Genomic DNA, 15,639 nt, shown 5'->3' with positions numbered 1-15,639 from the left:
AGGAAGCAGGCTCAGTTCACAGGGAAGACAGCTCCTGGAAGGATGAGCTGGTGTTGCCAACTGGATGATCCGGGTGAGGCGGGGGTACAGATGGGAGATGGGGGGACATGGGCTCGTGGGTTCCATTTTGAAAGAGCACTCAGCATGTCAGGAGCAGCACCAAGTTCAGCGAAGCTGGAAGGGGTACCAGGAGCTGAGACCACAAGGGAAGGTATGGGTGGCGTCACAAGCAACCTGACGCATCAAGCTGAAGACTTTGTACCCTGGTCTGTAGGGGATGCAGAATTTTACATGATCAGGTTTAGACATGCACACACATTGCATGTCTAAAAAAAAAAAAAAAAAAGAAACAAATTGAAAAAAAAAGAAATCACCCAGTAGAGTGTGAGGAACTTGTCTACACAGAGCATGACTGTAACCTCTTCTCAGAACTGGCCACTCAGGAAGCCTGTAGTCTGGTGCTTGTAGCTAGGGAAGGTGTCCCTGAATTAGGAATCCCTCCGCCCTTCTTTCCGTGGTGGCATTTTCACTGTCCTGGCTTTCCAGGGGAATAGAGACTCCTAGTGATGCCAAGGGAAGTATCACCAACGATCACAAAAATCCATTCCTTGATTTATTTCTTTTCATCCCTCAACATTCAGGGAATGTAACAGGTGTGGCCATTTTTCAATGAAGACAAATGGAGACTGTGCCAGTCAGAACCTTTGTCCCTTGCCTTCTCCCTCTTCCCGTTTAGACGTACACAGACGTGTATGCATCTCACCACCGCGTGCTGGTAAATCAGACGCTTCAGGATGCAGAGTTTCACAGCTGGGAGGCATAACAGCAACATTCTCAGCAGAGGAGCTGTTTCTTTCCAAGGTAGGCCACTGAACTGTCAAAATAAGCAAGTTTATGTGTTAAAGAAGAAGGTTGGAAGCAGTAGGCAATGTAGCAGAACGGAAAGGATACAGTTTTGGGGATTGAAACTTAAAGAACCAGTAAGAACGAGATAGACACTTGGGGTTTCTTCAGACAATGGCCCTACTTCTCCGAGACTCCAGTGGCAGCTTCTGTTCAACCGGGAGGATGGTGGCTACTTCCGAGGGCCATTACATGTGTTGACACAGCCAGGTGCAGGTCTACTGGTTGAGATGTAGACGGGGTGCTTAGGGACCAGGAACCAAAATGGCATGGAGGTGATGGTGTGGTGGCTAAACACTTTCTTTAAAGGACTTCAGGGATCCCTGGGTGGCGCAGCGGTTTGGCGCCTGCTTTTGGCCCAGGGCGCGATCCTGGAGACCCGGGATCGAATCCCACGTCGGGCTCCCGGTGCATGGAGCCTGCTTCTCCCTCTGCCTGTGTCTCTGCCTCTCTCTCTCTCTCTCTCTCTCACTGCGTGCCTATCATTAAAAAATAAATAAATAAATAAAGGACTTCAAATACGTTAAATTAGATGGGAGTAATCAGTAATAAAATAGTGTAAAATAAATAATTTATAAAATTAAATAAATAATAAAATCAATAAAATTTAAAGAGATTGTGTAGGATTTAGTTAGTTTTGTTTTCACAGCGTCTATATGTACATGTGTGTGCATGTCTATCATGAGCACCGAGGAGGTGCTCAGCCTCTATGTCTGTTTTCTGTCCCCCAGCTCCCCCGTATTTGTCACCACTGCTTTGTATGGACACAGCCAAACAATTAAGTTAAAATTAGGGAAACTCCAGAGGATAAAGTCCTGGACATAATTGGAAAAGTCTGTCTTACAAAGAATTAGCTGGTCACTGTTCAGGAGTGTGGATGATATGGGTAATATATCCAAAGGATGATGCAAAAGTCATAGAAATTTATGTGCCACCAGCCACTAACTACCAAACAGTATTTCTTTTTTAAACAGACAGAAGTTTTGTTAACAGATTATGTAACAAAATATCAATGATTCATGTACATATTTTTATTCTTTTGCAAATTACATTTTTTTTCTGCAGAGATTAATTTGAAAACTCTTTGTTATGGAACATCATGTACAATTTCATATTCTAACATTTGTCGAAAATGTTATTTCTTTATACAAATGATAACATTTTAGCTGCTTCTCATAGTTTCAGGGGACATACTATTTTAGAATCTAGCATGTGGTACAAGAAAGACTCAGAAAGCTCATTTGGAGGACCAAAAGTTTGCTCACTCAGGTATCATGTAAAATATTTAAAAATTTTCCAAGTTTATGAAAGATTATACCACCATTCTGTATGTACTTGTGCGTGCATGTCTATCATGGCTCATGCACACATGAATATATATTTATATAGTTCACCTCTATGGGAGAGCATAATCACTTAAGGCCATTCTGCTGTAAAACGTTTAAATCATTAAGGTACATTTACCTCCCACTCCCAGGACACCCCTTCCCCATTTGCCTCAGGCTAAAGCAAGATTTCAAAGGAGGCACAAAACTTGAAGGGCCTTCAAAGATCCCCTGCAGGGTTCATTAGCAGCGCTGGTTGTTTGTCTAAAAGTTGCCTAATGCTGCTCATATGAAGTTTCCCTGGATCCCCACAAGGATGGATGGGGGAATTTGTAAACTTGGTTTTGTGTTTTTGGAAATGATGACTGTGGATTCTCAACAGAGGTTCTCGGTGCTAACGGTGTGATGGGTTTATTTTGCCCCAATAGACCTGCGTGGCTTTGAACGGGTGAGCTCATCCGAACAGTCATGAAGGCAAAAATAATAAAATAATGCAGCCGGCAGTTGGGTAGCCTTCCTGTGTTCAAGCCAGGAATCTCTGGAAATCACTGAGAAAGCAGATGGGGCCCTTCAAGGGAAGCTGGAGGTTGTTCTGTATGTACTTGAAGGAGTCTGTTTTGGGATCTTTTGATGACCTCTACTGCTCCCTTTATAGGGTGGCGGGATATTTTTAAAAGACTCTACTACACACAATGCTCCAGGAGAATTGATTGTAGTAAAATATTAATGCAGTTCGTATGGTGTCCTGAAGCTGCCGATTCTCAGTCTAGGAACATGCAAACGGGAGTCATTGGAGAAAAGTTGACTGGACACGGAATTTATCATATCACTCACCACTCTTCATTCTCTCCATGCAAAATTTTTCTGAAAATTTGGAGGGAGATAAAAAAGACCTTTCTTCCAAGTATTTAATGATAAGTCCAGAAAATTCCAGTGATGTGTGCATAAGTGAAATATGTAATTGCACGGCAACATTCCTGGTCAGGCTACGTCGTGCACAGAGTCAAGGCTGACTCAGGTGTTGTTTGTGCCCATGGGGAGCGATGCCAAGTCTGGGGGGGTCATCCTAGGAGACGGGCTCTTACATCATCGTTAGTGATGTCCGGTGGCCTCCTTCTCTTGACGTTCAGCATCAAATTCCTTTGAAAGTAATATGATTATCTTACATCAAACTCCAGCAAATCTAACTTGACAGACTTCATTATAAGAATAAACACTTCTTTTAATACATTTACAAACCCATGCACCAGATTTATAAAAACATACTTTAGCCACATAATGACTTTCAGAAAAGACATCTGATTCCACTTTCACCCATCACTGGGGTTCTAATTACTTTGATATAATAGCTGTGGGATTTTATTTTTTACCAATCAGACAGATTCCTCACTAATCCATAGCAGAAAAGCAACATTAAAATTCTGTTCTGTTTGACAGGGCTACAGAGTCAGTTGGATCCAATTTGTTTTCTCCAATTCTATCATATTGAAAGTAACTTTGATGCTCCTTTAGTTGTATATACTTAGGGAACCTGAATATTTGGTGCATGATGAGATCAAAGGAAAAAAATAATGACTTTGACCTCAAGTGATGTGTTTCTATACCATGTTGTCTCTTAGACCAAAACAGTCTTAGTCCCATGACCAACTTAATGGATTTGTGATATCGGTTTGATTTCTTATATGATGCCAGAGAACACATTTGGCTTAATATCTATATTACAACTGAAACAGTTTATACCTAAGTTAGTGCTACACAAATAATATATTTGTACAAACATACAGAAACTGTTTTGTGTTGATTTTTGTTGCATCATAATCTTACTAGACCTTGGGTTTATTTGCTTTCCTGGTATGTCACTTTTCCTCTTGTTTTCCATTGCTGCTTTACTCGTTGTTGCACAGATTTTGATGACCTATTCAAATACTTTGCTGCTATTCCCTTATTTTTTGCTAAAAGAGCAATTTAAAAAAGGAAAAAAAAAACAATACCCACCTCTGGTATGGTTCTATAATCAGGAAAAGGGAGACTTGCCCCCCTCCTCCACCATCACCAGTCTTAAAGTGCCAATTTTGATTGTTTTAAGATAATAAGGTGGTTTCTCCTTGCCAATGCTTGGTTGAAGCAAAAACTTTACAGTAATTCTGATGCATGAGGAGACAATCCTGGGATCGCTTCTGAGAAAAGGTTTCTTCACTCTCATGAAGGGTCCTGTGAAGGGAATCTTCCTTTGGTGAACATGCACCTATAACGGTTGGTAAGGAGATGCTTGGAGCTGTGGCAGCCGTCAGAGAACAAAGCCGTGGACAAAGACCAGCATGCAACGAGGGGTCTGTAGCAAAAAGGAAATATTCTGGATCTCTGATTATGCTGAAGCACCGTTGATTTAACCAGCTCTGGAACCCTCTTGCCTCTGGATTTCTTGTTATGAGAGAGAATAAAAGTCAATGTGGTTAACGAATTGACTTGGGTTTTTTTGTTGCCTCAAGCTGAATTTACACTAAATTGTACTGTTTATATAGGAGCATGCCAGAAAATTTCATAAACACAGTGGGGAAATTTAATTTTAATCCGACACAAATAGTTTCCAATGCTGACAAGATTTTAAAAGAATGCGAGTCAGAAATATTTGAAAGCAGTTTTATAAACTTAAAGTTTATTTATTAAAAGTATGTGATAAAATATATGTTAGTCATTCCTTTATTCCTTATTGATCATTTCCTAATCAATTCAGTGAATTTTTAGTAAATACCTATTATATCTCTGAAACAGGTAATTGAAAGAGCGATAAAGTTTCCACTGGACAGAGTCAAACCAAAGCATAGACATCTTTTTATTTCTATGCACTATTCCGCCAATTTTGAATTGCTTTCAAATGTACAGAAAAATTACAAGTTAAAAAAAACTTAAAAAATTATTTGAGGGTAAATTGTGGACATGGATACATTAGTGTACTTTTCATACAAACAAGCATATCTTCCTACATAACCATGACACGATGACAAAATCAGGAAATCTGCAGAGCGAGTGAAGGTTCTCCAGCTGTCACAAATGTCCTTTATAGAAAAGGATCTATCTATGTCAGAGTTGCACGTTGCCGTCTACAGTTTCTCTCTCATTTCCTACAAGCTAAAACAGCTCCTTAGTCTTTTCCAGGACTTTCATAAACTTGGCACTTTTAAAGACTACGTGTTTGTCATTTTGTAAAATGGCCCGCCATTTTGAATTATCTGATGTTTGTTCACAATTACATTTCTTTGGCAAGAAAACCACAGAAGTGTCTCTGTGTTCAGCGCGTCCTGAATGGCATCATGTGGCTTTGCTTTGCCCTCTTACTTGTGAACATCATGTGATGGAGGTGGTATCTCCTGGGCTTCTCCACTTGCAACTCCCTCTTCTATGTTTTGTCATTAACGGGCATATTGTGGGGGTGGGGCTTTAACTACTCCATTCCTTAACAAAAGTGTAAGTTCTTCATTGATTGATTGATTCATTCATTCATGCATTTATATCGGTTGGGATTTGGGTTTTCCTGTTGTTTTTTTCCCCAGTAGGTTAGAATCCATTAGCAACTCTTTTTATTTTGATGCCCAAATGTCCTAGATGGTCCAGGGGAGTGTATTAGTACATTGGCCAAGAAAAGAGGTCCTCAGCCTGACTAGATTTAGGTCCAGGAGAGAATCTTTGTCATTGGTCATTGTGCTCCACAGCTTCTACTCTGAATGCGAACATCTACCCAAAGAAATAAGTCGATGCAGTAATGCAGAGAACACTTGAGAACTCAGAATCATTCTGGAGACTGCATTTCTTCCTCTCTTGGTGTCCTGTAAAACTAGGCATCTACTCATGAAGGGCCAATGGAAGCCCCTCTCTGGGACTGAGGACTCCACTCCTGTTGGATATGTCACCTTCCACCTTGTACCACTGTGCTAGGATGCTTCCATGTTTTTCCATTAGTTCTTCTGTTTGCATTGGTCAGCAACCTACCATTCCAGGCTCAGAGACATAAGGACCGAGTCAGCCAACTGAGCAGATAAACAGGAGCACCAATCAGCAAAGCACTTCTGGTAAGCTATCCAACTTAACGTGTGAGGCCTTTTGGGTAAGCCCCAATTTCTCATTCTGTTCTCCGATGCCACCATGATGGTGGACTCACCGTCCGGGATGGAGTCCTTGAAGTGTTAGCACCACCCTCTTTGAGCTTCTGGTGGTGCCCTGGAGCTTGGTGGTGCCCTGTTCAGTGGTATTCACCATGGGGTGGGTCATCTGTCCTAAAATCAAGGAGCTTCCCAATGGTTCCTTTTGAACTATGAGAATGCTCTTTGAGGACATACCTTGTCCACGAAGCACTCTTTTTATCACTTTTCATTGCTTTGCTGTGTTTTGGTTACTTCATGCTAATGTGTGCTCTGTGTGTGTGTGTGTGTGTGTTATTATTATGTAGCAAGCTATAGAGAAAAAATGAGCCAATCCTAGCATTTATGCATTTAGAAATGCTCAAAAACAAGCAGATCAGTGCACTGCTCCTGGGAATGCAGTCAGCCTCCTGCCTCTCTTCTCCTGCTCCTGAAATGATCATGGCCTACATTTTTCTAAATATCAATGATTCATTTGTCTTCATTCCTTCCAGTTATGATGATGTTCTTAAGAGGGTGGTAGGTTATTTTGTGAGGTAGAATTTTACTCTAAAATATCTTGCGATTGTCCTAGGACAGCTTCTGTGCCCAGCCCTTCAGTTGTGGCTCGTCCGCAGCCCCAGCCCGCTGGCCAGGAGCTCTGTGCCCCCTCCACGTTTCCTCGGGCCTCCTGAGCCAGCCCCACCAGCCTGGTCCCGGCGCCAAGGGGTCTGCTTTTCTAAATACGTCTGTTGTTTCAATTAATTGGCAGGTCTGACAGTAAGCATCGCCAATATTCACTTTTGTTAAATATGTTTATAATAAGGTTAAGACTATTATTTTGAAGAGAATCCTCAAGTAGCACAGCCTAATTAAAGCGATATTGAATATCTGTTTTCCATCCGTTTCTGTCCTTTGTTTATGGTCTGATAATTAACTGAACACCTCTTCACGTAATAAAAGTAGAAATCCTTCAGGCGTGTACCTACTGGCTCTTGTTAAGATGCTTAGAGATCTGGAGAAAGGGATCAGAGTACAAAGAAAGAAAGTTACATCTCTATTGAGGAAAACCTTCCACATTTCTGCAGAAAGACTCAGACCTGGAATGAAATTAATCCACAAATTAATCGGGTATCTGTGATGTGAAATACCTGCAGTGAGCCCTGTGTACAGGGAAACAGGGAGCAGTGGGCTGCTCAGCGGGTCCCCGTGTCGGAAAAGTGTCAGCCACTCTGGCGCTGAACTGAGCTGAGGATGTTAATGGCAAATACACATCCTTCAAAACACACTTTTAGTTGGAAGTTGGAGTCAAGAGAAACAGAAGAGGCCTATGGATGAAGTCAGAGAGGTGTGGGCAGGGCAGAGGGCCTGCATGGAAACCCAGTTCAACCACTTATGAGCTCAAGTTATCTCTAGTCTTTATCTGCAAAAAGGTGGGGGGGGGGCAGTGGGATATAAGCTGTTTACAAGAATTAAATAGCATTATGCACGGGTACACTCACAGAGTCGATTCTCTTTGTGAAACTTGACAAAGTCCAGTTATCACCTTGGGAAATTATGGACGATGTTTTAACATGATAATCTATTCATTTATCCAATAAACACTTATTGAACACCTAGAGCATCTGGAAGGCGGTGGGGCTGCTGTGGTTCATGGGCCACGTTCTGCGTCGTCTGGGAGGGGAAGGGGCACAGTCTGTATGAAGTGTTACGTGTGTCTCGGTGGCTGCCAAAAGTCCAGATTTTCTTATCTGGTGGAATGAAAATAGAAGCAACCAAACACTGGAGACTGCTGGCCAAAGCCAAAACCGCACGTATCCCAGCACAGACTTCTCAAAGGCCGAGGAGGCTCCCTTCTCACAAGGCCCTCAGGACCCAGAGGAAGGGCACAAGGCCCCGGGGCCATCTTGCACCATCTCATGCATGGCCTTGCTACCTACCTTCCATGCTAATCTTGCTTTTTTTTAAAATTTTATTTATTTATTCATGAGAGACACACACACACACACACAGAGAGAGAGAGAGAGAGAGAGAGAGGCAGAGACAAAGGCAGAGGGAGAAGCAGACTCTATGCAGGGAGCCCGAAGTGGGACTCGATCCCGGGTCTCCAGGATCACGCCCTGGGCTGAAGGCAGGCGCTGAACCCCTGAGCCACCCAGGGATCCCTAATCTTGCTTTTTATCAAATGAAATGAAAAGGCTCATTGTTCCCCTGCCTGGACTGTTCTTCCTCAGGCCCGCAGGTGGGATTTTCTTACCCCTCAGAGTCTTTACCCAGACATTAGCTCTTCCAGGAAGCTCACCTTCAGCATCCTATTCACCAAGGCAAGCGCACCTGCCTTCCCATTCTCCTGTCTGCTCTCTCTTACGTTTAATAGCACCCACCTTTTCACATAACTCCAGAATGTGCCCTTGTTCTGATTCTCTTTTATTGCCTGTCATCTTTCTATAGGACGCCAGGCAGGGATCCAGGCCGAGAAGAACTTCTCCACAAGGGGGGGGGGGGTGCTGTGTGTGCACTCAAACAAGCCGTCAATAAGCAGATGAAGAAGTAACTCCGGATGCCCATCTTGAGATGAAGAAAGCTGGATACTCATCTTAAATCATGTCCCCTGCTCCCATAGTTACAAGAAACAGAAGAAGATTAGAATCCAGGCACCTTAATCCCCACCTCTGCGCATATGCATTATTACTGTCCTTTGAACATTCCAGGCAAACAGTAGAGATGATATATCATTAACTAATGAGGATGCTAAATTAGGTAAAATAAAGTACTCGTGGAACTTAATAGAAGACTTAATTATGCTTCATTTTTTTCGACACTTAATTGGTTACATTTATAAGATACATACAAAAAAAATATATACAACAGAAAGCAGAAGAGAATTTGTCGCATTCACCATACAAAGACGTGCGTGTCAGGTAAGATGCTGGTAGCAGCCTGGGGACAGCCTTTGAGAAAGCAACCTCTCTGTTTCCTGAATGGAAAACAGGTGCCAAAAGTTGAGCAATGTGTTGAGGAAAAGGGCACAGACCATCATCTAGGCAATTCAAATAGGATCCGACCTGAAAAGTCTCCTGTTGCACGTGGCATTTCTGCCTCGTGACTTCAAATCCATGACCCTCAGGCCACAAAGTGTGCGGCTTTATGATTTATTTGAGAGGATATAGTGGTTTTTGTTTAGGAGACCTAAAAAACACAACTCTCCCATGGAGCAAAACACAAGCAGCAGGAGCAGCAGAGCCAGAGCACTCAGGAGGCCGCACAGCCAGGGACGCTGGGAATCTGCTCCTTTTGTCTTTCCGAGCTTATGTATTTTTTATTTTTTTTCTTAAATTCAGTTAGCCAACATACAGGACATCATCAGCTCCAGACATAGAGCTCAGTGATTCACCAGTTGCATAGAACACCCAGTGCTCATCCCATCACGTGTCCTCCTTCATGCCCGTCACCCAGTGACCCCATTCCCCACACCCCCAACCCTCCAGCTACCCTCAGTTTGTTTCCTAGAGTTAAGAGTCTCTCAGGGTTTGTTTCCCTGTCTGACTTCTTTCCATTTCGGTTTCCCTCCCTTTCCCTTTTCTGAGTTTATTTTGGTTCACTTTTGGTGCATTTTAGGACTTGGGCAAGAAAACAAGTCTCCTGCTGCCACTAAGAACAGGCATTTATGGCAAGACAGACATCTGAGAATCCAAAGAATCCAACTCCAAGATGAAGAGTTTGCCAAGGAATTCCTTCTCCACTTCTTCCACCATGTGAGTGCCTGAGATTCGGGTTGGAAATTCTGAAGGAAGCACGTACCTTACACCAGACTTAAGACCTGAGCAACTGCTCCGTTCTAAGGAGAAGGGGCCTGGGATTAGCATCTTCTGTCAACTACTACTGTACCACTTCCTTACCTGCTTACCTTTTCCATCTACATCGTCCTGCCATGTTTATAATTCCCCTTTTTTACAGGTGAGGAAAACGAGGTGTTCTGAAAGTGGAAATAATTCTGGAAAGCTCACACAACTTATAACATTCACAATATGTCATCATGCTTTCCTAGAAAGCCCCCAGAAGGATCCCATCTGAGCTGAAACTCAATTCTCATTCCCACATTTACTTTGTGAATTCATAACAATGACTTAATATCTGGACGCGACTGGATGGCTTTGCCATTTACCAGAACATAGACTTCCAAGCCAGAAGGAACAGCATTTGTTGGCTACAGGCAATGGATAGTTCGATTTCCATCCATATCTAATTCCAGATTTCAATTTTCTTTTTTAAATCCCCATTCTGCTTTTAGGACAGCTGCTCGGTCTCAGCTTCAGCTGCCCTCCAGAACTTCAGCTTGGACTCGTAACAGACCGCCTTTCCCACAGCCTCTGTGAGGAGACACCCTACCACCCTGTCAGAAAGAAACCCCTGCCGAGAATCTGAGTATTGGGTAGGAGCAGCTCTGCTTGTGTACTTAATCCCGTGTTCCGTCCATGGCCAGCCTGTGTCCTCACAACGTGCATGCTTCCAACTACAGAGTCCTAGCCAATGCTACGTGCTTCAATTTTTACTAAACAATTCAAAAGCCAGTGACCTATTGTGCGACTGGGCTTCCAAAATAAATCCTGAGGTCAAGAACTCCGTGTGGCAAATAAGTCACCAGTATGAACAATGAAAACGAAGTGGCTAAAGAGACCAACAACTCATGAGATTTAAGTAATAACGATTATATCAATATAAGAGACTGTGGCTACAATCAAAACAATGATGTTGCTTTAATATGAAAAAAAAAATGGTAAGACATACCTTAAAACCTGCACCTTAGTATTTGCACCCTGGGGTGGGAAGTTCATGTTCATTGTTCTCCTTCTTGTGTGTATTTTGAGATTGTTTCATTTTTAATGGGTGCAATTCAATGGAACACGGGACTCACAAACGGTGAGGGTCCCAGATGAACCCCTGATGTAGTTGACTGTGTTACTCAAAATTCAAGGCATTTTCCAGATAACATTACCAGTTGATGCTCTGGGAGAAAAGTGCGACTGGAGACAATTCAGTAAAAAGGGCACGCAAGGCAGACAACTGCCAATGTCCATCTTCCACCATGACTTTGGCTTATTAACACCCTGTCCACCTGTTTGTCTGCTATCAGTTGGCGAGGAGATTGCCTGCAGAAGAGGTCTCCGGCAACAAAAGTTTTAGCATTTAAAACTTTCAATTTTTATAAAGATAATTGCAGAGTGTGCTACACGTATTTCTATCCTCTTGAATGCATGAGGGGGCACAGTCACCCTCTTAAACGGAGACGGTCATTACTGCCACCACCACGGGCCACCCAAGGTCGTGGGACTCCTTACCTTGGCGCCAGGTGCTCTCAGACTCTTCGGCTTCTAACCTTTTTTTGTCTGTATCGCATCCTGGTGTCCGAGGCTCCTTTCATCACCTGCCAGCACGTTCTCTCCAAGGTCACTTCGGCCTTAGGTAGCCGGTGGAGGTGAGAAAACCCTGTGTAGCTGTGGCAATGTTCCGAGGTGAGGGGAGGAAAGGTACCCACGTCTCTACCCTCCCCCCAGACTGTGCTAGACAAAGTCTTTTCTTCCTACAGGAGCTCTGTCTACTGTCAGGGACGCCAGGTGCCTTACTTGGACTTCAGATTTTGACACCTTCACGGGTCTGTGATTTTGAGCAAGGAGCAGGGACAGACCAAGACTCACTTTTCTAACTATTAGTATATGTCACCGGGCTACTGTGAGAACAAAACATGCTGGCACAGGGTAGTCTTTCTGTATGATACCCTCCTGTCCCTCTGGCTCCTTCCTGGGGGCCTTGGGAGGGACACGCTAACAAGATCTCCCTTCTAGGAGACGCTTTTGGGTGAGTCAGGGGGCTCTTCAAGGCCAATATCCTAACTACCCACAGGGTAAACATTACTGTGGAAATTTTAAGTCAGAACAATGTGAGTTGGTGGCTCCATTCCCCGGTGTCATGAATGCCCTGCCCAACTCTTTCATGAATCTCCACCACCACCACCACCCTGATTATGGACTTGGGACAATGTAATGAGAAGAAGAGAGAAACCATTGCATTACCTACACCGGCCGGCTTACCTGTGTCACGGGGAGGCAGTGTGAGTGACCGTCGAGAAGGCATCAGGTGGGCATGCTGAAAATACAGCATCAGCTCCCTGTGGGGTCTTCACTGTCCCTACCTGCAGAAGGCACTGTCCCCCAGAACACCAATAAGCTATAAACTGTCATTGTTATTAATAATGCCTTGGAGATAAATTACTGATGGAAATGGGAATTTTTGAAAATGATGATATAATAGTTTGAACTTAAAGGATGAAAATTGCTATTGATAACATCATCCTACTACTGTATTAGGAGACAAACTTTTCTGACAGGTCATGTTTCTAAGTTGATGGGTGGAGGAATCGACTGGCTGAAATAATTGGCTTTGTGGTTCTATAAGTGTAGGCTCCAAATCCCAGATCGCCTTTAGCAGACGTGTGATGTTTGGTGAGTTGCCTATGGGAATTAGGAAGACCGTGATTTCCTCATCTGTAAAGCGGGAGGAATAATGCTTAGGCGTCATTGTGAGGCGTGGAGGATGCACTGCACCACAAGCATAAAGAGTTTGCCTGCCAGGTAGTGATGAGTCAATACGTGATTGGAATTAATATTCTCTTTATTTGTATTAGACTTAGAAATGCAAAGTATATTAACGTTGCTATTAATCCCAAATATTTTTAATCATTGAGAAATTATGTTCTTTTTTTCTTTCTATATTTAACACAACGAGGTGGCCCATTTTGTTGAGTTATTTTTGGAGTTTTTTCCTACTGTTCTGTCAGTTTATTTATACTGTATAGTCTCCAATATTCAGTGTAACCCAGGATCAAAAGTAGATGCGAAAAAACACATTTCGAGATGTTAAAATTAACAGAGAAAGTCACTAGCCATTCTACCAATTAGCTCAGGATTTAGTACTCCTTTGATTCATGAGGCATCTGTGGCTGCTGCTTCTGCTGGCACCTGACCCTACTCTTTGGTGGAGGTGATTTACAACGCACAGCATAGTTAATAGAATTTCCACCCTGTTATAGGAATGAGGGAGTAAAATACACCAGAGTCCCAAACTGGAGAAGAATTCCACACTAACAGTTTACAAGGAATATATTACAGCTTCTGGGGATTACTGATGTGTACGCAGCTCAGTTAGACAGGTTGCAATTGAAAGATCAGCACATGGCTTCTGAAAATCTAATTTTGCCATACAATTCATTTCCTACATGAAATAGCCAAAAATATAGCTCAGTGTGACCCGCAGAACACACACAAAAAAATTCCTCTATCATAATATCTAACTCGCTCTCCATCTGAAGTCATGGATTTTCAAATACCCCAGTGGATGGATGGCTCCCAGTAAGAGAGAACATCTGATTCCACTTTCACCCATCACTGGAGTTCTAATTACTTTGATTTAATGACTGTGGGATTTTATTTTTTACTGTTTGGACAGATTCCTCACTAATACTTAACAGGCAAGAAACATTAAAATCCTGTTTGGTTTGACAGGAGCAGAGTTTAATGTCAGCTGGACTGAATTTATTTTCCCAAGTTATATTTTCTCAAAAATATCTTTGATGTTTTTTTTTAGCCAGATTTGTTTAGGAAACAACTATATGATATTCAGGGGATCCAAATGCATTTCTGATTCAATCATAACATCAATATTTTGTGCACCACCCAGTTTAGGGTAAACATTCCCCAAAATGCTTCCATCATAAACAGGCAGTATAATTCACGAATGAGCCACATAACATCAGTCAGTGTCTGTTTCTATTTGGGTAAAGTTATAGCAAGAAAAACACATGGTCAACCATCAGGATGTATATTTTTACCCAATGTATCTCTTCCAGCAGCATTTTTCCAATTCTTCTTGGATCACTGTCTGTTCACTTTTAGCTCCCTACACTTCCAACATAGTACCTTCTTCAGTAAATTGGAATTATTTTGTGCAAGTTATGGACTGAGGGCTCTTAGAGACCAGTGTATGCATCACAGAGCGGAGTGTCCGGCCCGTGGTAAGCATCTGGAGCTATTTCTTGAATAGAGCTATATTTTATTTACCTGTGTACATGTTTAGGCATACCAGAGTATAAAAGGAACCTTTGCATTATAAAATATTATAAAGTAAATGTCACTTTATTATCCATAAATATGTATAGTAACACAGATATAGAAATGGTTGGAAATGAAAGACAAATGTTTTCTTACTTAATGACTGTGAGTGGCTTGTAGCTAGTACATTCATTATTTTGATTTCCAAGGACAGATACTAATGAATAAATAGGATCCATTTTGTTTTAGCCTGCACAATTTCAGTTGCAAATAACCAACAGCCGACTCTAGTTTCTGCAAAAGAGAGCATATATTTGTCCATGCAGCTGAGCAGAATGCTAAACCTAATGGAGAATATTGTCGTCTACCCAGGACTTATTACTCCCTTCTTCCTTGGATTGAATGATTTCCAAATACAGTGGAGGAAACTTTGACGTCATGTTACTTGATGTCCATTGAAGGACCACCATTGAAGGAATGATGACCTATAAAAAGAAGTCTATGGGCTTAATTCTGGAAAGGATTTTCCTTTCAATAAGAGGGCAAGTGAGGAGAAAGTCTCAGTGCTGTTAAATGCTTTTGAATTTCTTGAGAATGTAATGCCTGGAGCTGTGGCAGCCATTTAGCAACCCAGGACAAGGTGTCCTAAAATAATTAAACTACTTAACTAACCCTGGAACAGCTGAAGTCAAGTATTCTGAATACATAGGAAAGATGGAATCCCTAATGTATTTGGAATCTCTAATGATGTATTTCCATGTTCGTTCTTGACACTGGTAATTTGTCTTGTCTGTCTTTGTCCTTGGTCTATGTTGCCAATGGCTTCTAAACTGAATTAATCTTTTCAAAGGATCAATTTTGGTTTTGTTGACTTACTCCATTTATGTTTATTTTCTATTTCATCAATCTCCTATTTTTATGATCATTTTCTTCTTTTTATTTTATTTTGATTTGTCTAGTTTTTCTAAATTTTTAAGGTGAAAATTAGACTGATTTTAAATTTTTATGCATTTCTAATGTACATTTGGGGCTATAAATTTTCCTCTAAGTACTGTTTTATCAGCATACTGCAAAGTTGTGATATGCAAGCAACATCATTATCAGAATTAGATTAAAATATTTTTAATAGTCATTGTGATTTCTTATTTCAGTTTTGAGGTATTTAGAATTATACTTTTTTTTTTTTTTACA

General features: G+C 41.9%; 2 long non-coding RNA genes across 3 annotated transcripts; one reads left to right on the top strand and one right to left on the bottom strand.

Annotated features, from left to right (window-relative positions):
• Nucleotides 1–582: 582 nt before the first annotated feature.
• Nucleotides 583–8,734, bottom strand: LOC140600773 (uncharacterized). 2 transcript variants are annotated; one of them, XR_012003946.1, is made up of 3 exons: nucleotides 8,646–8,734; nucleotides 1,028–1,382; nucleotides 583–874 (listed from the first exon to the last, which is right to left on the bottom strand). It is a non-coding gene; the product is annotated as an uncharacterized lncRNA (long non-coding RNA). The 2 variants fall into 2 exon arrangements; XR_012003945.1 differs by having other exon boundaries at nucleotides 8,601–8,711.
• A 133-nt stretch (nucleotides 8,735–8,867) lies between these two features.
• On the top strand, nucleotides 8,868–12,501 carry LOC140600772 (uncharacterized). Its single transcript, XR_012003944.1, has 3 exons — nucleotides 8,868–9,264; nucleotides 9,962–10,098; nucleotides 10,635–12,501. It is a non-coding gene; the product is annotated as an uncharacterized lncRNA (long non-coding RNA).
• Nucleotides 12,502–15,639: the final 3,138 nt, after the last annotated feature.

Source organism: Canis lupus, chromosome 12 (assembly GCF_048164855.1).
Source record: "Canis lupus baileyi chromosome 12, mCanLup2.hap1, whole genome shotgun sequence".
NCBI classification, from domain to species: Eukaryota; Metazoa; Chordata; class Mammalia; order Carnivora; family Canidae; genus Canis; species Canis lupus.
This window is presented reverse-complemented; position numbering and strand designations above follow the sequence as displayed.